Raw genomic sequence first — 27,920 nt, 5'->3', positions numbered from 1 at the left:
TGTTTAAAAAAAACAACTTTTATTACTGAAAAGGCATCTATACGTAAAATATTTTCACAATAAAATCAAACATACTGATCTTTTAGACAAATAAAAATAAATCACTTTTAGGCAAAGGATTAAAAACATATTTTTTCAAATTTTTCCATTTTTCTACTTGCAAACCAAAACTATAGATTTAAATATACTATGAAAAACATATTTACTGCAAATTATTTTAATTAAAATATTCTGTACAAATTTCAATTTTAAATAGATAAAATCAAGAACTGTAAAGGAAGATTTCTTAAAATTGTAAAAAAAGCTTTGAAACAAATATAGTCGAATTTGAAAAACCCATGTTCTCATTATTGAGTATAGAGTATTCTTAAAACTGAAACAGCTTTGAGAATCCATCTTCATTTGTAAATAAACATGAAGGCAAGATATGAAAGTGTAAATTACTGTCCTAAAGACATTATTTATTCCTGAAATAAATTTAAAATGAATGGAAGTATGGTAAACTTTTATCTAATTAGATTTCCGTTTAAACTATTTGATCGTTATAATCTAATAAATCTTAATATAAATTAACAAATCTTAATATAAATTAATAATTCCTAATAAAAATTAATAAAGCTTGAAATTTGTCTCAATTTTAGGGTGATATGTTATTTTGTCACAATGTGCCATCTTGATGTTATTTAATTTTGAACTAGTCACTATACTCGATAGTGCAAGGGTTTTCAATTTGACTATCATTTCTTTCGGTGCTGTTTTGTTATTTTTTTGATCAATTTTGAGTAACCCATTTTTACAGTATATCACTTGTTGGTTAAACATATTGAAAGGTTTTCTACCAAATATAGTTATCACTCGTTTAGCGTAATAGTTACAATTATTTTTATTCTAACTGAACACATTTTAGTAAGAAAATCTTTTCAACACACAGAAATAGAATACAGTTTAGTCTTCAGTGTAATTTTTAAACATCACAATTTTCTTGAATATTTAAAAATGCGCTCCATTTGGAAATAAACCCCGTGCAAATCATCCTTTTTTTCCTTTAATAGGAATTTTTTGTCTTCTGAAGATAAAAATAAGAATCACTTTCGCTAAAGCAAATTATCTGTTTGAGCTAACCAATTAACTAGATTTTTTGTAAAGAAATTGCTAAATTCCTTTTTATTAATAAGCCAATTAAGATTAATTTTATTAATTTTTTGAGCAAGAGTAACTGGTAATTTTTCGTCGAAATAAATTTTTTTGAAATGTGTTTTTTCTTTATCAGCCAAAAACTAGTCTCGATATTAGTTTATTTAACAAAAAGTGCAATCTAAGGACTTCACAAGTACAGAAATTTTCACTTTTCGAAAGTATCGAAAAATGAGTGACGTATTTATAAAATTTTTCATGAAAAAAATAAAACTTTAAAATTCAAACTTCAAAATAGCATAAAAATAAATATTTTACGTTGTTGTCATAAAATATAACCATTCTTTTAAACTCAATATTTTTTTTTAGAAAAATGATTTAAAATGTCTTTATAAATGTCAGAAATGTCTATTTTTAAATTTAGAGCTGTTTCTGTTCGCGATAAATTCATCAAGCTTTATCTGAGCTAAAAGTAACATTTTAAAAGATTGAATTGCGGAAACTTTAACCGCTACTTGTACAGTTTTTTTCCTTCATTTTGACATGTTTAGCAAAATAAATTGGACATTGTCGATAATAGAGGAACAGTTTGCTGATAATGTCTGTCAAAGCAAAAGATGGCGTTGACATCTGGAATTGATTATCAGATAAAAAGAGTTACCCACTTGAATGTATTCTTTTTTCCGAGCTCGTTAGGACTTCACATGTTTGTAGAATGATTGAAATTCTTTTGAAATAATAGAATTATATTTTCTACATATTAGCCTAAAATAAAAGGCGAAAAATGTCAATACATATAATAAACTTTCCTTTTTTAGGCACGGCCTATTAAGTTTAAACGTTTAAAAAAGTATTATGTTTATTTAAGCGCAAGTCATCTAGGGTCATCAACTGATTTTTCTGTATTTATAAATTGCAAGGGAGACAGGTGAGGAACAGTTCATTATTCTCCAATCGCTATTGATTACAACCTTCAATTGCTGAATCCTAATTACCCAAGTAGCAAATTATTGAAATATATTTTTTTTTTAGCTTTTCTTATTGGATATTCATTTGATAAGGTCCAAAACATAAGATCCAAGCTGAAATCTAGCTTAGAATCTAGCCTAGCATGAATCTAGCTATGTAATGCAGCATTACTTCGTGTTATTTAGGTTTACTGTCAAATAGGCTAATTGCCTCGATAATTACAATATATCGAAATGGAGCCGTGATGGCTCAGGGGATAGAGCGCTCGCCTTACATTTTGACGAACCGGGTTCGAATCCCAGTCGATACGAATTCCGCATCCGACTTGCACCGACCACAGTGCTGACGTGAAATATCCTCAGTGGTAGACGGATCATGGTTTAGAAACCCCTTGCCGTCAGGCTAACCGTGGGAGGTTATCGTGATTTTCCTCTCCATGTAACGCAAATGCTGGCTAGTTCCATCAAAAAGTCCTCCACTGAGTCAAATTTCTCCCAATACTCGATCCAGGAGCTCCCTTGTCTTCTGGATTGGGTTCAGAATTACAAGGCCTAGGAGTTGAACATTGGTAGTCGTAAACCTAAAATTGGGTCAGCTGTTCAACCACTGTAATAAAATAAAATTAAATATTGAATTCTATTTATTTTATAAAAATACATGGACCACGTTTTAGTTTCGAGATATCCTTATAAAATATCCTTCTGATAAGATCCAAAACATCTGATCTAAATTTAAGATTTCTAGTTTAGTAACAACGTGCTATTTAATGATACTGAAAGTAGGCTAATCATCTCGATAATTAAAAAATATAAGTATATTTTTTTCTATTCAGATTTTCTATTTACCTTATAAAAAATACATGGACCGAACTTATATGGTCCTAAAACATATAAAGATTAATACATAAAAAGCTTTGAAATTTAGAAATTTTTCAGAAGATCAGAAAATTTTGAAAATTCATTAAAATTTTAAAACTTTTCTGCTAAAAACAAATTACCTCTCACAAGTTGTGCATTGAATGAAATATTAGCAACAATTTTTTTAAAAATATTTCGACCATATTTTCGTTTTCCGAAATATTCTTGAATTTTGCAACAATAATTTCTCATATTAAAAGCGGAATGTTGCTGTTTCCTTTTTTCAATAAAAAAAAATGAGTAGAAAGAAAATAACAAAGTCACACCAAGGGAAACATCGGTTTTTATGAGTGCCTTTCTTTGATAGAACTTAAATTATTATTTTCATTAGTAAATAGATGCCTATTTGGTGTGGTGAATAAAATTTTGCCTATCACTTCTTCGACAGGGGTTCGATTCTCAAAATGAAAACGTCATATCTTACTACATTTTTCTTTCTCAGAATGTGTTTTTTATCGAACTTTCTGTAATATGCTCTGTGGAAACAGAGCCGGAGAGAAACTTCATGTCTAGAAACCTGTAAGTAATCAACTAAGTTTTACATACTTTGTTTCTGTAAAATTAACAAGTCCCATGTGACCATTTTCAATATTTTTACCGATATTTTCCACCTTTAATTTTATATGAGACTACTGACAAACCAATTCTCTAGATGGATTCTCAATATTTTTTACCAGAATACTACTTTTTTAGAAGATAATTTTGAATTCATATACTCGTAGATCACTTCAAATTTCACGATATGCAAAAAAAATTTAACTGTTTTTTGCAAGATAATTTGGCACCATTGTCAAACATTTTACAATTCTTTACTCGTGATCTCACTGACAGAGAAACATTTGATTAACGATGAAATCATAACTGCTATTGAAAACCCTGAATTCATACTTAATAATCCGTGACATAAGCTGTTTATCTCCAAATAATAACCATTAATCATTCCTAAATCTCAAATCACAGGTGTCTGTAATAAATGACTTTTAGACAGATCGCTCCTTCACCTTTGGTTAAAAAATATAATCGAAATGATAGAAAGTTTGAATACAGATAATAGAATCTTTCAGAAAAAAGATTCCTTTTCAAATATATTGAATTCAACACATGCATATCATTTTACCGTATGTTTTATTTCTGAAAAACTCAATTTATCAACGAGTTTTCGAACATTTTCATTTCAGGGTAATAAATATAAGATCTGAACAAAAGTATGGGAATTCCATATTCTTTAGAAAAATAATAATGAAAAGGAAAAATATTGAAATCAAGATTATGAAAGTTTCAATTAATGAAAGACCATACGCTGTTTGTTAAATAAAGTACTTACATTATTATGAAAACATTTAGTTTCTTGTTAAAAAGCATTTATATATACATAAAAAAAATTATTGATATCTCAAATAATGCTACATTTTATGGCCTAGTTATATTTTTTTATAAAAATTTCATTCAATCATGTAATTTTTTTTTCAAAGTGCACGAATAAATAATTTTTGTTAAATTGCCGTATTGTGTGGTAATGATATTTCTGGTAAAAAGAAGTAAAATGCTGGTACTAAAAATAAAACTTACATTATTCAAATTATTCTTTTAAGAAATATTCAGTTCTGATGGTAACAGTTAATAGGAAAATCTGGTTTTCAAAACTATAGTTTATAGTACCACACATTTCGTATAAAATACAAAACTGAAAAGAAAACTTAACCCATTAAATGGTTCCTATGCCATGCTCTAACCCAGCTATTCCTGAAAGGTGTTCCGTAAAACCGTAGGGTTCCGCAAAATTTCAGTGTTCCGAGAACATACTTTCTTCCTGCAATTATGTGACATTGCATAATAATATAAATTCGGGTTCGGGAATATAAAATTTGAAATTAGTTTTGCTCTTAAAGCTACAAATTTTTTAAAAGGCATTTTCAGCCCATTTTTTGTCGAAAAATACAAGTTTAAAGACGTTTATAGTATCAAGTTTATAGTATATAAAAAGGATTTTATTTTATATCCGTCGTTGAACAGGCAAACGAATTTTGGGTTTACGTCTACTAATGTTCAACTCCATAGCCTTGTAATTTTGAACCAATCCAGAACACAAAGAAGCTCCTTGATCAGTACCCCCAGAGGTAAGGATTTGTTACGGAAGCATGGAGGACTATGCAACATGACAGATTTAACGTGCAGCAGTCACCATTTACTACACGGGCAGTCTTCGGTCGGTGGGGATCGAACCCACGAACTATTGAACATGGGCCCAGTGCCCTACCAACCAGGGTATCCCGGCCTTTATATAAAAGGGATTCGCGTAAATGTTGAGACAAATTCCTTTTCAGTTATTTCCATTATCAGGATTAAAACGGCATAGGAACTCATGCCCAAAAATGTCGCCATACGCCACATGGGACACGTCCTTATTATGAACTGCTTCTTCGCGTGCTTCTGAATAGGTCGTAATAGAGAAATGTCCCGCGACACATGCAACGTCATTTCTGAGTATGGGTTCCTACGCCATGATGGTCCTGAAATGTATCCTAACTCTTCCAGAAATTTGTCGCAACATTTGTGTAGCTTCCTTATATATAACGTTTCTAAACAGGTACATTTAGTCCGATTTCAGATTTAAAATCAGCGATGGGAAATTATCCAATAACCATTTAGACATCTTATGCAACAGAAAACAAAGAAAATCTTCCCCAAATTCCAGATTAATTTATTATTTCTATTACTTTTACGAAATTATTGAAGCTAAATGCTGGTAAGAAAGAGTAAAATTGAAGATATTAATACATTATTTCTAAAAGCAATACATTGAATGAATTATGAAAAAAGATATGCATCATTAATAAAAAATTGCGCTGGTTTTTCTAATCAAACTTAAATTTGCTTTTCGGCAAACTTTCAAATTCAAATTTTCATAATAACTATTGTCGATGTTTTACCAGTTCTTTTTGATTTAAATTTCGATGAAAACAATAATGCAGCTTTATTTTCTATATTTTCATACACCAGAACTAATTCAGATCTGTATAAAATGCCTATCCAGCCCTGATAAATCAGAAATCTCATTTAAATTTTAATTTTAACGCATTGAATGCTCTCAAAATAATTAGTTGTCCTTCATCGGTAAATATGCATAGTTTTTCTTTATTTTTTAATTAAGGTCACAATTGCTAATAAACTGTATTTGTGAAATCGGAGTTCCGATAAAGAAAGTGAATCCCTTAAGGTTACTACGAAGAAAGAACAAATAGATACCGCTGCTCTAACCAATCATGATAAAATTACCAATTTTTACCACAGCGCTTGCGTCAAAATTACCGAGATTTTTGGTGTTCCCATACAACCAGAAACACTGTAAACTTTTCTATATTCTGGTAGTTTTGACACTACTTTTTTTCGTAGAGTGGTGTGTTCTTTATTTCTTGTTTCGTGTTCTTTTATTTTTTAAATCATATCTTTAATCAGTTTCTGTCTTTTTAAATATTTTTTTATGGAAAATGTTTTCTATAAGAACAACATAAATTTAAACATGGTATTTCATATCTGTATGACACAAAACATAACATTTATAAATCGAAAGTGAAAATTTTTAATGATGCTAAGCAGAAAATAATTTTTGTAACTTTATGATGAAATGTATTTTCAATTAAACACAGAAATAATAGAAAAATAAATACACATTTGATAAATCAAAGCAATCTTTGCATTTAAACTAAAAGCTCACTTCTTTAAATCTTTAAAAATCAGTCAGAATTTTATTTAACGATACTCTACAAGCCATTTACTGCAAATTATCTCATTTGACAACTTTGAAGCAACAATAAAAAATATTAATTAAGCTTTTCACATGCATTAAATACCCGATATATTTGTTCTTCTTTCATTTATGTTTACAACCCATGTACAAGCATCCTGTCTTGAAGTCCTTTATAAGCAGGATGAAATTCTCTCCCCCTTCCTCTGCCCTTACCTAGACTAAGGAACGAAAATGATTACAGGCATGATTTTCGAAATCTTATTTGCTCTCAACATAGTAATTACGCTGCCGTTCTTAACGTCTATTTTTTTTATTTGTCCATTTTTTGGGCTCTCTCCTAACATACCATCCACGAGTTTTTAATTTCACGGCAGCGTAGCTTTGCGTAAATAGAAGATTAAGATAAGCCCTGCAGGCGTTGAAAAGTTAGAGGGAAAGAAATTTTTAGAAACTGAATTATAGTGCATATTAGAATGTAAAGCTCTTCTCTAATTTCATTTCAGACCGTCGCGTAATGTACAGTTATTGCCATGGAGGAAAATTTATGATATTTGTTTAATTAGCCACTATGAAGAGTTGTATTCGCCGTAATGAAAAGTGGAAAAGTTTTTGAAAATGAAATATTTCAAATCAACAATTTTAATTAAAATTTAATGAATAAGTTATTATTCTGTCAGAAATGAGCACTTCCTAATTAAAAAAAATAAAACATGGATGTTTCGTATGAACTCTGAATATTTTTAATAAGAAGCGTTTAGAGTTGTCCCATTTCGTTATTGGAAACACTTCTTAAAACTATGAACATCGTTTTTAAAAAGTAATCCTTGGACAAAGTGTGTTTATTTTTCTATCTTTTTATGTACCATATTTTGTCTTAGTTATTCAAATATGTACAATAAATAAAAATGATTTAAACACTTTGATGAGTAATAACACATGCAGGAACATTTTTTTCCTATGTCTGTTTAAATTCAGTTTCGCATAGATTATTTAATTTTATTGCTCAGCGTTTTATGAATTTACGTATTTAATTGAAATGAAATATTACAATTCAAAACTTTTAATTTAAATCTAATGAATAGGTTGGTATTCTGCCAAGAATCTTCACTTTATAATTAAGAAAAATAAAACATTCTCTCTAAACACTGCATCTTTTTAATAAAACTATTTAGAATGACAATATTTAATTGTTGTAAATACTTTCGAAACTCTTGAATATTACATTTAGAAATTAACTTTTATACAAAATACTTTTACTGTTTAGATAGCCCTTTTATTTTTGTGTAGCATCAATTGTTTTCATCGGTCAAAGATGCGGGGAAAATAAAAATTATGTGAACAACTTTGAATTGCAGTAACGCATAAAGTCAATAGTACAAAAAAATAATTTGTCTTATACATATTTTATATGTTTATTTATGTGCAGCTTTTATCTACTCTGATTTTTCATGCATGGCCTTATGGATTATTACTTCAGCTTCAGAAGATGATCAGATTTTTTTATTCTCTTTTTTTTCTATGTCCTGTTATTGACGTATACAAAACTTAATTTATGGGTGTGTATTTTTTTAAATATATCAACAATGAACGAGATTTTTCTAATTGTTTTCTAAAGTACAATATGCGGTAGATAGGTAAGTGATTTATTTGTATCGCACTAGAACTGATCAATGAGCTATTGGCGACGGTTCAGGGATGATCCGGAGACATTTTATCGCAATTTGCTAAAGAGATTCTTTTTGAGAGGCCACTTTATCAATTTAGACATAGATTTGAGGGTGCTAAGAATTTCTTTAGATCCAGGCTTATCGACTGACCACAGAACTTACGATTCCACGTAAATCGCATGTATTCGGTGAGTCTTAGCGAGATCAAGGATCAAATTCTGAATCCTTCGGACTGGAGTCCCAAAACTGGACAACCATGGCCGAATCATATACATATATAGGAAAAATAATTTTGTTGTCTATTTTTATATATTAAGTAAACATTTTATCAATATGTAGTTCCATTTATTTTTCCGTGCTTGTTTATATATATGTTATACACCACTACATGTAGTGTTAATATACATTGTAATTTCGATTTTTTTTTCAAGCAGAAATACTGTCAGAAAATTTGGTCCTGAGTTGAACTATAATTTCGGTATGGGAAAGAATACTATTGAGCAGATTTTTTGCAACCTGGAAACGATGATAGATTCAAAAATTTTTGTTCCAGTTGAACCATTATCATTGTTAAAAAAGTAGATACTCAAATATCACATTATTTTCTTCGTTTTTAACGAAATTCTTTCCTGGTATATGCTCCGAGAAAAAATTTCGTCAAACTGATGAAATAACAATCATCATTTCTTCGATGAAACGAATTTCGTCAAAATTAAGGAAATAACAATCATCATTTCTTCGGTGAAACGAATTTCGTCAAAATTAAGGAAATATTTGTTCATCCAATTCCATTTCGGAAAAAAATAAAACCTCTTATTGTCTATTGTATCTAACTTTTTTAATAATCACTTTAAATTTGAACCACATAGGCGGCACAACACAACAAAGATTGATTGAACAGAGAGATAAATTACAACCCTACCCGAAACAGGAATCGAACACCGGCTCTTTCAGGTATGAGGCTAACTTCTTAACAACCATACAGACCGGTCAGCTGAATTAGTCACTTTATTTTCGATTGACTAGCGAGGCTTTGGTAAGGTTTCGAATAGAGTAAATATTGTGTCATATATTTGCTCTTGCTTTGTCACGAATCACTTGATTTTGTGACGAAATGTTTCTGAAAATTAGTATCAGTAGCAATAAAATTAGTAGAATATTGTTCAAGGATTGATGAATCGTCCAAAGGGAAAGTTTTATTTCTGAGAGTGATAACTTTCAATAAAATTTAAATTATTTCAAACTGCACGAAAATTTGGTTCAACTTGAATTAATATCACTGCAAAATTGCCCGATATTGCTGCGATAATTTTCAATAAAATTTAAAATATTTCAAACTGCACGAAAATTTGGTTCAACTTGAATTAATATCACAGCAAAATTGTCCGATATTGCTGTGATAATTTTCAATAAAATTTAAAATATTTCAAACTGCACGAAAATTTGGTTCAACTTGAATTAATATCACAACAAAATTGCCCGATATTGCTGTGATAATTTTCAATAAAATTTAAAATATTTCAAACTGCACGAAAATTTGGTTCAACTTGAATTAATGGCACAGCAAAATTGCCAGATATTGCAGTTCAACCTACTCTAAAAATTTCCGTCAGTGTACGTGATAAAAAAAATACAGCTAATAAATATTCCTTCCAACAAAAATACAAAATTTATTTTGGAAAATAAGAATGAGCGCATTTTTTTAAATCCTATAATCACTAGCTCTCGAAAAAGTTTATTTTAAAAAGATATTTAACAGTAAGTTTTAATATTACAAAAAATCCGTTTCATATCATTGAAACACACAATAGCCCCTCTGCGCAGCTTCTGCTACACAAGTACGGCTCATATCGCCGAGGCCAGAAGTCAGGCTGTTTATTAGCTCCTTCTTCAGATAAACTTAAAGCAAACAAATAAAAATACATTGGCTCTTTCTCCGCATCAATACATTTAAAAGTTTTTTCTTCCGTCTTTTGGCAATAAAAAGGTCCATGTTTTCCCCTAGAGGGATTTTTTTCCGACTTTTTTTTCGAAACTTGCTCAGTTGGAATTCACTATGATTTTCTTTTGAACAATCACAGCACGATCCAGTGCTTTCTTCCCCGGATAGCGTTTCTTTATTTTTTCCTGATAACTTGTTCCTCTTCTATTTTCTAGCGTTGATTTATGGAATTTTTTTATGTTTGTGTCCTTCTCTAAACGCACCATTCCATCAATTTTTTTAATGATTTTTTTTTCAAGCTGAAAACATTGATGCTGAATCAAATGTCAGTATAAAATGTTTACAACCATTAAAAAAGTATAAATTTATTTTCATTTCCGCAGTTAGCTATTCACACGAAAATAACCATAATACATTGAATATAATTAAAATTAAAGTTTTTTTTTTTTTTTTTTGAAATGAACGATTTATTTTCATGCACAATAATCTACCAAATTATATCTCATAATTGTGTCACATTTAATTTGTTTTCTTTTATTTAAAACTAGTTTGCGAAATTTCAGTTAAGGGAATTTTTGAAAAATCCCATACCACGCTGTCAAGAAAATTATCTTAAAATTCCGTACTGTTTAGTAATGACATTTCCGGTGAAAACAAAATAAAATGAAAACAACTGTAGTTTCGATTAATAAAACAAAATATACGATATTTAAACCATTCATTTGGTAATTTTTCATTCATATGACAACCGTTTACCGAAAATTCTTGTTTTCATAATTATTGTTCTGGATCTTTTTCAGGGCCAACAATTTACCACTGTAAAAATGCATTAAAACGGGAAAGAAATAATTTGCATACTGCAATTTATTTAATTTCAACCTTGTGTTTTTGTTTAATTTCTTAAAGAATAATAAAAACAAATCAGTATTATTTAATTTAGTTCGAATTAAGTGAAGTTTGCTACTCTTCCAACAGGTGGCACCACCACAACGCTTTACCACACATTTAGTAATAATTACAAAATTTAAAAGTAAATTTAGCAGAACAAAAATCTCTCCTCATGTAGTAAATGATGGCTGATGCAAGTTAAATCTTTCGGATCACAAAGTTCTACATGTTCCCATAGCAAATTATGCCTCTGGGGGATACTAAGCTGGAGATTGATCGTTTTCTTGTTCAGGTAAAAATTATGATGTGTGGATGAATGAATGAACCAGCCCTATAAGCGGATGTGGCAGAAGTAGAATTCTTGGCCATTAATGGCGCCATTGTAAGACAAGAACAATCGCACCACTTCTCTCAATAGCCTACGACAGCAACAACAACAGAATAAATATTGTTTTCTTGCCATGTTCTAAGGTACAATGGCATAATTACCAAATCATCAAATCAATTATTAAATGTAACCTGATTTATTACCAAGTATATGGTAAAAACATTTGTATGGCAAAAAAACAACATATTTATTGTTAATTTTACCAAAATCATCATCAAATTGCTACGGTTAAAATTACAGACTTTGGTGTTGCCAAAGAGACAGAAACGCGGTAAACTTCACTATATTCTGGTAGTTTTAATCATACTTTTTTTCTCAAAGCATTATTTACCTTATATTTCATAAAATAATTAATGCGTTTAAGTTTCTTTTTATAAAAAAAAAATATTTACTTCTAAGTTTATGAAAAAAAATGAGAAACAGTGCTCTAAGCACATTGAACAAGCTCATAATGCATATAATTGTTTTGGCAAAACGTATAGGCCGTCAATATCGTATCAAAACACATTCTTCATTGTAGAATTTATAAAATAATTGTTTGAACAGATGAGATTACTTACGAATCATAACGTAATAATCATGTGCTTCATAAACTAAATCTATTACTTATATGTGTTTAGTGCATAGTGTTTTGATTCTTTCTTATTGCATAAAGTTAACAATGACTAATTGAATAAAAATTCGCTACTTTCAAAAATATTTTGAAATCTTTTATATGCTTCGGTAAGTGTAATGCTGTGATTTATTATTTCGCAATACATGTATTTTTTTTAAATCCATGCAAAAAAGATTAGATATTATGATTGCAAAATATATTTGCTCTAGATTAATATGATTACAAAATACATTCCTTATAGATTATAGGATATAAGAAATATGGAATAAGTATGCTGAGAAAGAAAATATGATAAAAACTACCAGAATATGTGAAAATTTACTGTGGTTCTGGCTTTATAGGAGCACCAAAAAGCTTTTTTTATTTTTTTTATCGAAGTCTTTCGAAAATGATTTTACTAAAATTAAAAATAAAAATAATTTTATAGAATGTGATAAAATTATGCAAATTTGGAAAAATTTGATACTTTCATCTTTTTAAATTAGATAGTGGCATAAAAATCTTCAAATTTACTTCTCAGTTTCGTATTTTTCACTAAATGTATCGTAATAAGAAATATAATTTTAAAATTCTTAATAAATTATGAATTCTTTATAAAAAATAAATTATGGTAATAAAAAATCTAATTTAATTAATTTTGAATTTCCGGTAAACTGTTACCATATGATCGTAAAAATTACCAAATGAATGGCTTAAATACCGTTTATTTTGGTTTTATTAACCAGTGATATTTTTTAGCAGAGAGGTCATTACCACACAGTACTGTAGTGCTGTAATTCTTAGTGGATGAGAGCAACTTGTAGTTTCCATAGAGCAAGAAATACTGTAAACTATACCATGTTCTGATAGTTGTTACCATACTTTTTCTCTTTACTGCTTTGTAACATTTTTAACCAATTTTAAAATGTTTGATTTCAAATAAATGCTGATAAATTTGAAGATTTTTTTTACAACATGAATTTTACTGAACATATTGCCTCAAGGTTGGTAGTTTCTGTTGTATTTTTCTTACAATATATTTTTTTTTGATTTGTAACACCGTGAACATTAAAGTTCGTATGAAATTTACAGTTAAAATTGTGGCAACCGAAATGCTAATACTTTTTACCGTAAAGTTTTAGGATGCTTAATTATTCCTAAATTTATATTTCTTAGAACCAGAATTTCTTGTAGTACACAAATTTATTTTCGATTTTGTATGCACAAATTGTTTTCACTGATTTAGTAAGTTCACATTCTTTCTTTCGTTTTATTAGTTGTTATTACCAATATTGAGAACTTGTAGTAGCAATCTTTAATGTCCAGATTGATTTACCAGCTTATTTTTATCAACAAAACTTCTATACTGGCATTTATTAAACTCACTTTATTTATTTCATTTAAGAAAGCTTATATTTTTACGGGATACTTTAAAAAATGGCAAATACATTTCTTCCATAAAGAATGTTGCATTTAAAATCTGATTCTAAATAAAGCTTGCATTTGTTTTATAAACAGAAATAAAATCTGTGATCAGCATCTTAGAGGTTTCCATTAAAAGATTGGTGAACGAGATATATTTTTATTAAATAAATAAAATGAAAAGAAATGTATCTGAAGGAAATAAATGTGTCTTTGGTAAAAAACTGAAAATTTGTCTCAGTTCTCTATGGCTTTTAAAAGTATCGATTTAGTGTAATGTGTTTCTGTAATCCTTATGAGAGCTCGAAGTAGAGAGAAAGTAATACGAGGGGCTAAAACTGGATTTCAGAATAAAACGAAGCAAAATATAATCCGGTTACTTTTGATGTTCAATATTGAGTTACTAAATCGGCTAGATTCAATTTACTTGAAGAAAATACGAAACATTGGAAAAATTATTTGATTTCTTTCACATTTTGTTAGTATTTCTTTAAAAAAAACTTTCACATAAAGTAAAAACTTATTTAAGATTTACTCTTAAATCCTTTTCTGCTAACAATTGCTGGCAGTTAAATAACACTTCATCTTTCTTTAAAATATTTCGAAATATTTTTAAGAAATTAAATTATTTTTAATTTGTTTCCTAGTTTTTAAAGAATGATTTCTAATCGTTATGTTAGAAAGTGTTACAACACATTTTTTCTTCTGAAAATTGGAAAAATTCATTTTAATTTGTTTCAAAATTCAGTTATTTATTCAGTGAAAGGTGATAAAAAATTAATGAATATACGATTGATTTTTAAACCTGATTTATGAATATACAAATAATGAACTTTTGTCTTTGATCTAATAAAGCGTGAACAAATTTTTTTTTGTATCATAAAAATGCTGCAAACTTATATTTGATGCAACTACTTTTACGAGCCGGGATAGCCTGCTCGGTAGGGCGATGGGCCCATGTCCGAGAGTTCGTGTGCTCGAACCCCGCCGGCCGAAGACTCCCCGTGTAGTAAAGTGACTGATGCACGTTAAATCTGTCGAGTCTCAAAAGTCCTCCATGTTCCCATAACAAATCAATAACTCTGGGGGTACTGGATTGGAGACCGATCGTTCTCTGATTGTTCAAAATTACGATCTGTGAATGAATGAATGGATGTATCAATGGGTCCGCCCTATAAACGGGTGCGGCGTATGGCGTGGCAGAAGTCGTATTCTTGGCCATAGATGGCGCCACTGAAAAACAAGAGCTATCGCACCCCCTCTGCCTAAACAGGCATACGTCAACAACAACAACTACTTTTACATGTTGTACTAAATTACCGTACCTTGGTTTTAAATAGAAATATTTCCCATGGCGTGTTAAGAAATAATAATATTGAAAAGAAAAGAAAAACTTACACTGTTGATCTTCATTAGTTTTTTTTAAAAATCTAATAAAATTGTTGGCTATTTACAGATTTAAGTGAAATTAAAACTATTTATCTTATTAAAATACTTTATCCCTTTGCCGATTTGACATTTTCATTTTTACGGCTTTGAAATGTTCATACTTGTTTGTCCAACTTTGGTTTGAGCAATTCTCCCTGCCTTCAAATCAAAACTGTGAAAAAAAAAAACTTAAAAACATAGTAAAAAGTACCGGCACTCAGGGTGATATCACTTTTTACTGTAAAATAAACGTTTAAATTTTTATAATATATTATGAAACGAAGAAATCTGTAATTTACTTCATCACTGTGATGCAGTTAATATTACCGTAAAAATTACGGGATAAAATTTTATTTTAAGAATGGATATAGCAGTAAAAAGAAATTTGGCACTCTGAGTATGCCAATACTTCTAAACGATCACTTCAGGATTTATTTTTTACAGTGCATAATGTTTTTTTATGCAGTATAGAATATTTTTTCAATGTTTTCTTCGTTTTAACTTTAGATAACTACGTGTTTTTTAGCAGAAAAGAAATCAATACTGAATAGTTTGTTGTCAGAAAATGAAAGTAAGTTTTCCACATGTTCAAACATTTGAGAGGATGAATGAAACTGCGTGCAGATGGAAGGATAGGTTAGAAAACGTTTTTAGGTTTTCAAGCCTAAAAACTAATTTTTCGAAGTAACATTGACTTCTGCAAAATAACAAGAAATTTATGATCAGACTATACAGACGTTTACATTCTGTAATTAGCCACGTCTTTTGGGATCACTCATATTTGAGCAAATAGTAGCTTCTTAAAAACAAAGACAAGTACTTGTATAGCAAACCTGCTAAAAAAGATACTAGAAAAAAAGATTTAAAGTGTTATGATACCAATGTTTTGAAATAAAAACAACACTCTAATCAAGCAAAAGGATTTATCATATTATTTTCTAATCCAGTATAAGAAATATTTCATCAATATATCTCCTTTTGTGATCATATAATTGATTTTTACACTTTTGCATAATTTAAACCTTTTCGGAAACAATTAAATGTATACTATAAAAATTCTTAAAGTCAATTACAAAACGTATCATAAAATTAATATAACAGTAAAATCCATTTTCACCGGTAAATGTTTTACCGTAAGTCCTACAGTAATAATTATTTAGAGTGATTTACTAATTTCTCAGTAATTATTGGTGTGGAAATTATGAAACATCAGATTTCTGTTCGCATATTAGATTTTCGTTATGTTTATACCAGCATTTTGAGGGCTGGCACATTTTACTTTAATTTGATCCAGAAAGTTTTACAGCATACATCCTCGTTAAAAATTAACAAGATAAAATTTTGTATTCTATGAAATTACAAGCATATAAATTCAGAGTTTCTTCATTTTGATAGATGATTTCTTATCCTTTAGTTTCTGCAAAAAAAGGAAGAAAAAATTCAAAAACATCTTTAAACGAAACAGTTTTTGATTTAAATTAAATAGTATTTACAGTTATAATGTATATAATTTAACTATTAGGAATACAAGGTGGGTTAAAAGGTGAAGGTCCACTTTACATTGTTTATTTTAATAATAATGGCATTCTTTCTTCGCTGATAATGCATCAAAGTTATTTATCTTCCCCATTAACAAACAATGCAATTTCTGTTAGAAAATGCATAATAATTATCCACGAAATAATTTAAAAATAAAACTATTCTCTCACATATTTAAGTACCCCTAAAACATAAAAAATTAGCCATACATTTTAGGAATATGCTTGAGATTCAATTGATGTCTCTTTGCTACAAACTTATCAAGTTAATATAATATAAATATTTAACTAAGATATTCCCCTTTTCATTCTAATTTCATTTAAAAGACAAATATCATAGACAAATGAATACTTATAGAAAAATTAAAATCCTAATTTCTTATATTTTTGAGATAAATTATTATTTCTTCTTGAGGAAGTAGTCTTTCAAATATATAACATTATATATTTCATTCTTATTGTTGTCTATGCTGTTGTAACATTCATTTACTAAAGCGCCATTAAAAAATTGTAGACAAATATTTAAGGTGAATATTTAAATATTTAGTATATATATATATATATATATATATATATATTATATTTATTGAATATTATCAATATATCTTAGGCATTAAGTCGGAGGGGAATATTATTTTTTCATTTATTTTTGAAAACTAAATATTTTATGTCTTGTACGTGTTTAAACTACATAAAAATTTGTTCAATTTGCTTCAATGAAAATAGATGAATTCTGATTTTTAAATTTCATTTTGTAAATTTAAACCAGTAAACCTAGAACTTAACCATAGCCTAACAAAAATATTAAGTATAAATTGTATTGTTTTATCTGCGTGATTGTGATATTATTAAGTAAAAGAGAGAAAGTTATATGCATATTCTATTTCTGACACACACTTGTAAATCCTTCCATAATGAGGGAAATTTAAATAGACAATAAAAATATAGGATGTTAAAGTGCTGTTACATAAAATTTATGCTAAAGATACTTGCATTTTAGGGGCGTAGTCATTTCTAAGAAATAAAAAGAAAAGTAATAAATTAAAATGAAAGTATATATTAATAGTGCTGTCACACGTGATTAGCACGAAACATTAACTGTAATTTATAAACCTTAAAATTATGCCATTTAATAAAATCTTAATAAATGTAAATCATATCTTTTTATTCAACTAACTTGTCCAGCGAGTGGAAAAAATGATATTCTAATTATTCCTCCTATGATTGTCATTAAGAGTTGCATAGAATTAAAAAGAAAACAGTTATACACTTGCACCAACGTTTAGATTTTAATTAAGACTTCCTAAATTTTCAGGTTCGCGCAATCAAAAAGCATGAAAATAATTCAGATAAGAAGTGATGGGGAGAATTTGAAACCATTCACAACACCTCATAGACTCTTTAGCATTCATTGGTTCAAAATTAACTAATGTTTTACTACAATTGCTTTTATCTTTTTAACTCTGAAAAGTGTGAATTAGGGGGTACCCCTAGTTGCACATCCATTTCATCATTTGAATTCGTTTTTTTTTTGAAATTCTGTTTCAAAAAAAGTTTTTTTGAGCTCAAAATTAAGAAATAAAAAAATTATTTTACTAATAGTATTTTTATTTTCCTTGCTTGTGTGAAATTTGTTATTTACCAAACTTGCAAAAAGCTGTATAACATTTACAGTAATCTTCTTCAAGGCAATTTATCTGGAATACTTTTATTAAGTAAATCATTTACAGAGTCAACGTTCAGGTACCAATCTTCTGGGTAATTGTGAGAAACTTTAATACTGTAGAATTTTTTATTAAATCCGTAAAGCTTTAAACAGCAAATAAAGTTTAAAATTGCTCAAAAGTTTTCAACTTGTATCGGCTGTATGGAAGAAGCTAAATATCTCACTTTTTAAAATGGAAAAAAAAGGAAATCATAAAAAATAAAGAAATTGGGAAAAGAAATGTGAAAAAGAAATTTTAGAAAGTAATAAAACATATGGTTAAATTAAACGTTTGTAAAAACTTATCTCAATAGTAACTGTTTCGATACGGATAAAAGATTCCGCGGTGTCAACATAGTGTTAAGTAAATATCAAAGCTTCCTGCACATATTTTTGAAAAATATATTTTAATTAATCAATTTATTAAGTAGCTCTTCATCGATTAGGTCTTAACACAGTATTTGTGAGTTACGAAAAAAAATTTTTTTTAAAAGTATTTTGGTCATAATTGTGGATTCACATTCATAAAAATTTTAAATTTTCTAATTTTTCTTATATTTACCTAGAGTCGTCGATATTTCTGAAATGTGAACAAGATATTAAAATAATAATAAGTTCTCAGCAAAGTTTTTTCATATACTGAACATATCGAATAATGGAAAATATCGAATTTTTTAAATAAGGTATTACGTACCCGCTGTTTTAGTCCCTTTAGAAAATAATTGTAATTGAAATTACAGTGCAAAATACAATAAAATGAAGTGAAAACTTAATTTTTAAAGCTTAATATTAATAATAAAATCCCTAATTATGATATTGCATAAAAAATTTAAAAATACGAGTGGTGGGAAGTGTAAAAAATCTTTTCTCTAAATAGAGATTTCTACACTGATGAAGAACCCGATTTTTCATCACTAAATGATTAGAAATCCACATTGCACTCTAATTAATTGATATCAGATTACAAGTTCTACAATTACTTTAGTATTTTCTTAAACTCAAACAGTAGCTGTTTTATCATTATTTTCTTAGAAATAAAATAATTATGATAATAAAATCATGAAAATAAAGTCATGAAAATAAAATCTCGAAAAATAAAATAATAAAAAAAACTATTTTTAAAGCTGTTCATTACATGAGATTAAAGAAGAAAACTATTTTGTTTTTAAAAGTATAACACTACGATTTGCAAGCATGATTAATCGTCTCGCAAAAAAGTTCAATAAGTGTCATTAAAAAAAACAGGTTGATTTTTTTTATAAATATTTTTTCATGTTAGAGAATAGAAATTAAAAATTATTTTGTCGTTTTCGAAGTAATTATCAACAACGGAATCATGACAGTTTAAACATAATTGAGTCGCCAAGATCTATACGTCTCGCAAACGATTTGCGACGTAACGATTAAGCAATTAAATTAAACATTATCACGATATTTCAGATGAAAAGCTATATAGCCTTGCCGTCCCAGCAAAAACATAAGTTCTGGCCATCTTCGAAATTACTGACGGTACTGATTGAAAAGTGAAGGTGCAAATTACTGTCAGCTGGGTTGATTGCTGGGCCACCCTATGAACTTTTGCCAACATTGTAGGAAGTGTTGGGCCTGTACATTACAAACAGCCGCATCCCGTCAGTCTGAATCTACCCAATGGGCCACCAACTTAAAGTTGTCTGCTGCCGCCAGTGAAGCGGTCGAGCGAGCAACTGTAACTGTGAATTTATTGTTTAGAAAAAGAAGCACGTTGGATTCTTATAATTTTCAAAAAAGGTAAGGTTTTATTTTTTTCTATTACATTGAAGTTATTATTTTAATCATTTTTGATTTACTATTGTTCAAATATGTTTACGACGTGCAGATTTCGGTTTACAAAGAACCGCGTTTGAAGTGCTGTTTTGGCGCTATGTTTTAGATTGGCAATCATCTTTATTCAATTAATACATCATAATTAACATCTTTATAAGATAGAATAATAAAAAATATTAAATTTAATTCAATGAAAATGTACAGACAAATGTTTTATCAACACCAAGATCGCCGCCAAATTTTTAGCGACAATCGAGCAGTAGCACGCCAAAAACAAATATAAATTCTGTTGTATGATGACTCTTTAAGTGCAATTCATAATATGTTGTAGCATATGATATAAATCAGGTTTATCTAAGTATATTATGAAAATAGGTTTGTATAATAATCAAGAATTTTCATTAAAACTTATTTCTTTATGTTAAATAATATTTAGATTTTAGTTAACTAATTGCTGTTAGTAATATTAAAAATTGTTTCTGTTATATGTATTTCATTTTAATGAAATTTTTGAGCTAAATTCAAGTGTAAAAATAGGTAAAGGTTTAATAATTTATACTAAATAGTTAAAATTAAGATGAAAAATTTATTTGTACATGTTAATTTAAATAATAGCGAAGAATCGTGTTGTGAATTCTTAAACAACCTAAAAAAAATATAGATTATGGAAAGTTTTTTAGCACGCAGTTGCTCATACTTAATTGTATATTGGCTAACCCCACTTATACAAAAAAAAAATATTACAAAATTCTTTTATATTTTGAAATCAATGTTAAGTTACTTCATAATTTTTGTTAAGAGTTAAGTGAATAATGTTTTTATTGTGAATTTCAAGTTAATATTCATATAAAATAATGCCCGATTTTTATAGGGATTACAAAAATATATAAAAGTTCAATACAATATGAAAACAAAGTTCATACTCAATAAAAATAACAAACAACTCTTTTTCTATTAGTTTTAAAAATGTTAGAAAACCTGTTAGCGCTCTCCATGAATTTCTGTAGGTTTTCTTATTTCTTGCTGTGTTTATTATTAATTTAATGAACTCGCACTCGTATTGGTAACATGCGATCAAAATTTCTACTTTTCGACTAGTTAGAGTACTAAAATCTACAGGAGCTCTGTACTTGTTGACAATTTAAATTACAATCATTTCCTGACCGCTATAGACAGAATATAATACCATTTTATTTACAAGTACAACTTCTTAAAAGGATGTTTGACCACTTTCGAAGTAGCCGAGGTGCTTCAAATTTAACTTGTATTCTATTGAGAAAACAAGTTATAACTGCTTCCAAATCACTGAAAGCTAAATTTATAATAATTTTTTGCAGAGAATCTTTCAGTGGAAATAAAAGTTTTTCAATTAACTCCTTGAAAGATTTTCAATGCTAACCTTATATTTTGTGATCCTAGAGCCGAACTTAGAAAATTTTGTTGTTTTATTGTTGACAATTCTGTTAAGAAAATTTCCTGACCTACAAGTTATTTTTCTCATTCTAATTTCTGAAAATTTTCATTCAAACGTTTTGAGTGCCCGTTGTGTAATGCTTTTTAAATTTTTGCTGAAAGTTAAGCGAAATTTTTTTTACTGTATATCTCAAGTTAATATTCACATGAAAGTAAGACCTTTTTTTTTCTTTTACCTCTTTAAATGTTAGAAAACCTGTGCCACTCCTCCATGAATTTCTGTAAGTTTTATTACTTAATGTATTTATTATTTATTGAATTATCTCGCTTTCATGTTTGTAACAATGGTAACTTGCAATTGAAATTTCTACTATTTTCCAACTGAGTGAAGTACTGCGTCTCTGTTCTCATCAACTTCACTTTCCAAGTAGCTGAAGTGCTCCAAATTCAACTCTTATTCCATTGACAACTTACATCTTATCACTTAAAGGAATTTTTTTTTTTCTTAAACTAAATATCAAATCCTTATATTGAGCTTTGTATGGAAGTGCTAGACTAATATAATTATTAATAATAGTTTATTAGACACAATATGCTTTAATATTAGATTCCATTGAACACTAATTTAAACGTAAATTTACGAGTAGTTTGAAACACGGCTTAACGAAAAAATCTAGCCGCTTTTTTTTATTGATAATTTTCTTATTTTATTTTCATAATCTGTTTTGGCTTGAGCAAAATAGTTGTTGTTTGCCTGTCAGTCTGACCACAGCAAAGTGAGGGTTTAAACGCACATATTTTAAATTATTGTACTAGGGGGCGAACCATATGGAAACGACAAAAATTTGATTATAATCAATTTGAAAAGTTTTTTTCAAAATAAATTAAATTTCAAAAATGACTTTTATGTGAAACTGTTCTATTTTACATAAATTAAATTGAGAAAAGCAACTATTACCAACCAATTCCCCTGATACAAATTTTTAAATTTATTAATAGTTAAAATGATTTATCAATTAACTTATTTTTTTTTTCATCATCTGCAGAATCTTTGATGTGCATAAATAATTTAATATTATTTTGAGAAGTAATATTTTAATTATTATTATTTGAATTATGATTTTAAAGAAGGATTAAGGACATTTTAATGTATTAAGCGAATTCATTTATAAAGTACAGTGAATTCTCACTTATGCACCAGTCTTTGGGACCAAGAGAAAAAGTGTATAAGATTTAAAAAACAGTAAGTTCATGCAAATAAGAAAAGCTTCAGATTCAGCAAAAGCTAAATTTACAATAATTTTTTGCCGAGAATCTATTAGTGGGAATAAAAAAATAAATTTCAATTAACTCTTAGGAAGATTTTCAATGCTAGCCTTATATTTTGTGTTTTTTTTTATTGTTGACAATTCTGTTAATAAAATTTCCTGGTCGAAAAGTTATTTTTCTCATTCTAAATTTCCTGGCCTACAAGTTATTTTTCTCATTCTAATTTCTAAAAAATATTTTAATTTTTATTTAATCTTTCTGGGTGTCCATTGGGTAATACTTTTTAAATTTCTGCTAAGAGTTTAACGTAAAATATTTTTACTGTATACAAGGTAATATTTACATAAAAATATGACCTTTTTTTTTTCCTTTTAGCTTTTCAACCTGTGCCAGTCCACCATGAATTTCAGTAAGTTTTTTAACTTTTATCATATGCAGAATCTTGGATGTACATAATTAATTTAATATTAGGTACTTTGAGAAGTAGTATTTTAATTATTATTACTTGAATTATGATTTTAAAGAAGAATTAGGGACATTTTAATGTATAAAGCAAATTTATTTATAAAGTGCAGTGAATTCTCCCTTATGCATCAGTTTTTGGGACCAAGAGAAAAAGTGTATAAGATTTTAAAAACAGTAAGTTCATGCACATAAGAAAAGCTTCAGATTCAGCGAAAGCTAAATTTACAATAATTTTTTGTGGAGAATCTTTAAGTGGAAATAAAAAAATAAATTTCAATTAACTCTTTGGAAGATTTTAAACGCTGACCTTATATTTTGTGATCCTAGAGGCGAACTTAGAAAATTTTGTTGTTTTATTGATGACGATTCTGTTAATAAAATTTCGTAGCCTGCAAGTTATTTTTCTCATTCAAATTTCTAAAAAATATTATTCTAATTTTTACTTAATCTTTCTGGGTGTCCGTTGTATAATGTTTTTTAAATTTCTGCTAAAAGTTTACTGAAAAAATTTTTTACTGTATATCTCAAGTTAATATTTACATAAAAATAAGACCCTTTTTTTTCCCTTTTAGCTCTTCAAATGTTGGTAAACCTGTGCCAGTCCACCATGAATTTCTGTAAGTTTTATTACTTTTATCATCTGCAGAATCTTTGATGTGCATAAATAATTTATTATTTTGAGAAGTATTATTTTAATTATTATTATTTGAATTATGATTTTAAAGAAGGATTAGGGACATTTTAATGTATTAAGCGAATTCATTTATAAAATACAGTGAATTCTCATTATGCTTCAGTCTTTGGGACCAAGAGAAAAAGTCCATAAGATTTTAAAAACAGTAAGTTCATACAAATAAGAAAAGCTAGATAGAAAAGTTTCAATAGCTGAATAAAACTACAAATAGTCGTGAATAGCGGCTAAACCTTCTAATTGTTTTTAATGATTTCGAGTAATGTTTTTGTCATCTCTGTTTCCGCGTAAACTGAGTAATAGTAATCGCTATAGCTTTACATTCCTTGACCAAAAATTAACGTTTTAATTGGTGGTGGGAAAGACACTGCTAGATAAATTTTGAAAGCATATGGGTGGTATATATGGTGGTTTCAATGTGGGTGGTGTGATAGATAAGACACCTTATTCAAATTCATATAAAAAAATGTCTTCCTAGAAACAATAAAGGTGAAAAAAATCCCATAGGGAAGAAAAATGAACTGTATTACTAGATCCAGTAACTTATTTCCTTTTATCTGTAACGAAGATTGTTTATTTGCTTTAAACTGAAAACTTTTTCTAAAAAATGGGATTATTTTTTTCTATTTAAACAAAAAATAAAATCAAAATTTTAGACTTTTAAAAAAAAATTGTGTGCTGAATTGAAATATTTATTTTCTGAATGATGCATAAAGAATTATAATTATTATTATTTTCCTATATAATGATCAAGGTCCTTTGAAAACCTTTGTATATATGCAAAAGGCACATAAAAGAGGTGGCGCAGAAGTGATTGGTCACTGTATGTAGTTTTATATTTTAATAATGGTTATTAATTTTCATTTTAATCGTTCACTTCCCTATTCAATGAAAAAAAGTGTTATATTTATAAATTTTATTGATGTATATAAAATATTTTTTTAAAAATTTTATTAAGTACAGTAAGATTTTGATTGTGAAAACACAATCATATTTAAAAACCTACCTTGTTAACATAGCTTAAAAACGTGTAGGTTAAAGAGAAAAAAAAAAAGTAACGACAAAGTACTGATTTGAAGCATCTTGAAACTAACCTGTACAATATTGAATGCCTTCTAAGACATTATTTGGTAGAAAAAATTTTTGCGATAAGAACAATTTTTTAGTCCAAGCAAATAAAATGCCCCGTAAAAGTTAAAAAATTCTTAATAAAATGTGTAAGTAAATTTAATTTATGGTAACTAAGAAATAATGTTAATAACACCTACATTTCACTTATTTATCTATTCTTCAATAGTACAAAATATTTTTATTTGGCAAAAATATATACACCTACCTTTTTAAAAACAAAAAAGTTTTCTTGAAACAGAAGTTTAAAATGTAAACACATTAGGAATCTCTAAACTAACATTTAAGTGCGACAGAAGCAAAAAGATTATAGAAATCTTACGATTTTATGAGTTAAACGAGATGAAAAACATCAGAACCAGTTTAATTGCATATTGAAATGTTGAAGTTTTTAAAGATTCTTTTTTAACTTTCCGCCCTATAAACGGGTTGTGGTTGTGTGACGTGGGCGACCCTGCTTCACCACAGGTGCCCACTGGGTAACGAGAAGAAAGTAGTAGTTCTGGCATTCCTGTGGCCAATGGGACAACCCCCCAATGCCTGCAATTTAAAAAAAAAAAGGGGAAAAAAGTCTATAATAAGGAAACGCCCATTGTAACGCTCCTGTCCTTGGGCAATCAAACAGGTTTAAATGTTTTCAGTCTAATTTTTCTCTGAATTATTCATTAGATTTAAATAAGTTTTGTTTCTTTTTATTTGTGGCCCATAATGTGTGTATCCTATTACAGAGCTTATTTGCTAGAATTCGAAAAGTATATGTTGAAAGTGGTTAATGTGCAACTCCTGCTATTCTAATCTACAGAAAATGACAACTAATTTTTCTGTATCAAATAAAAATGCAGTGTACCTCCTCGAGAAGGGCCAACCGTCCTCACTGCCCTTTGACGACACTGTCTGATAATATTCCTTTTAAAAAATTTAATGTGTAAATGATGATTACACACTTTTAAAATTATTCGTGTTAATAAGTTTGATTCAGATACCATTACAAATATTTACTTTGTTAATTCTCAACTGGTTAAATTTTTAAAAGATTTTTTTAGTATCAATAAGTTTATTAAAAGATTTTTTAAAAAAATTTGAAATGAATATTTTTTTTAAAAATATGTACCTTTCAATATTTATTTTTAATTAATCGTTTATTAGTTAATAGTTTAAATTATGGAAAAAGCCTTCAAGTTTAACAATATTTTTTTCTATTGCACAATGTTTTCTATTGCACAATGATTTTCTATTAGCATGTTTTTTTTCTTTGTAAGCTACAAATTTTTCTCATTTTGATAATGGGTGAGAACTACTTTTTGAAATATACATGTAAAATAGTAGGTATAGGATGGTAATTTTACAGTCGTTAAGAATCGAATTCAGCTGTTACATAATAGTACACATTTTGTTAACTATTTACGGTGTTAATTAAAAGCCCTTTAAAAACTCGGGTGTACCCTTTTTTTTTTAGGAAGCACCTTTCCCTTTTTTATTCCTAGGCATAGTAATGGAGTATTTAACAAATATTTTTTGTTAAAAGAAGGAACTAAATTAATAAAAAAATTTGAAGAAAAGAAATTTCATCAGAGATGTAAACAATGTTATTAATATTTATGTAAACTTTTCTTTTTTTGTTTTACATCTATACCAGTTATATAAAGACATTACGGAAATCGTGACATTGGTCAAATCTGTCGTTATTCTTATCTAGTTCTTGTGTTTTTTATATGAGGAAAATATTAATTTCACAAAGCATCACCATTAAAGTAATTTAAGAATTTATTGATTTATAAAGTTATTACAGAATTGTAAAATTATCTGCCTTTTTAACTAGCAAATTTTGAGCAACCTTTTTTCATATGGTTTCAATTCTGGTTTCAATTCAATACATATTGTTTTGATGCCTATTTTAATATAAAAAATGTTGTAAATTTTGAAATTTTTTTTGTCAAGGGTATACAATTAAAAATTTAATCATAAAAGTAAAGCGAAAAAGAAATACTATTGATACATTCGTGCATGTAAGTAATATATATTTAAAAGTAATTTTTCTTCTATACCTTTCCTTGAAACAATAGTTTACATTAGAATATCATAATTGTTTTAAATATTAAATGCAATAAAATTGAGCACCATAAAATTAATGAAGAAAAAACTGCATGTTTTTTAAAATTAAATATTTTCTGAGAAAAGGTGAGCACAAAATTAAACACCCTGAATAACTTTTCATTTAACAGTTAGATTTTCATGTACTAGTTGTCAATCTTAATGGGTTCGTGAGTCAATATTCAATAATTTCATTCAGAAAGGAATTTTATGTTCAAAATCTTTCTAAATTATAAGACAGGTGTATGTTTTGCATGGTGTTACTAATTTGAAGACTAATTTGATGAGTCAAAATTTATCAATGAAATGATAAAAGCAAAAACTTTTCGATAGAAATTTTAGTTTTAAAAGCTCATTTTCACAAAAATACTTATGTTTTTAAAATATACGATTTGCATAATTTTTATTTTATTATCCTCTCTTTCAGGAGAACTCTTCTGTGCTATTCCAAGTGATTCTATGTAGACAAAGATATGATTTCTCTGTTGTTTTTATTATTTTTAATATTAAATTGAAATTTGTGTAATATTTGTATTGATTAAGGTTATGTCTTTGTATTTATATGTCTTTGTATAATAAAATGTTTGCAAGAGACAATGTTGATTATTCATTTAACTAATTTCAGGGTACATTCAATTCATTACATGACTGGCTACATTGGTACATTTTTGTCCAATACACCTATTTTTTGTTAAATTTGCTGCAAGACTAAATAT

At 28.0% G+C, this 27,920-nt stretch overlaps 2 long non-coding RNA genes across 2 annotated transcripts; one reads left to right on the top strand and one right to left on the bottom strand.

The window, feature by feature from the left end:
- Positions 1-16,045: 16,045 nt before the first annotated feature.
- Positions 16,046-19,276, bottom strand: LOC147813769 (uncharacterized). The gene is made up of 4 exons (XR_015432272.1): positions 19,036-19,276; positions 18,904-18,921; positions 17,630-17,650; positions 16,046-16,515 (listed from the first exon to the last, which is right to left on the bottom strand). It is a non-coding gene; the product is annotated as an uncharacterized LOC147813769 (long non-coding RNA).
- A 513-nt stretch (positions 19,277-19,789) lies between these two features.
- LOC147813768 (uncharacterized) lies at positions 19,790-27,801 on the top strand. Its single transcript, XR_015432524.1, has 4 exons — positions 19,790-20,111; positions 23,205-23,238; positions 23,867-23,911; positions 27,632-27,801. It is a non-coding gene; the product is annotated as an uncharacterized LOC147813768 (long non-coding RNA).
- The last annotated feature ends 119 nt before the right edge of the window (positions 27,802-27,920 follow it).

The sequence above is a fragment of the Parasteatoda tepidariorum genome, chromosome 3 (genome assembly GCF_982258835.1).
Source record: "Parasteatoda tepidariorum strain Cologne lab strain chromosome 3, Ptep-v5.0, whole genome shotgun sequence".
In the NCBI taxonomy this organism is placed as follows: domain Eukaryota; kingdom Metazoa; phylum Arthropoda; class Arachnida; order Araneae; family Theridiidae; genus Parasteatoda; species Parasteatoda tepidariorum.
This window is presented reverse-complemented; position numbering and strand designations above follow the sequence as displayed.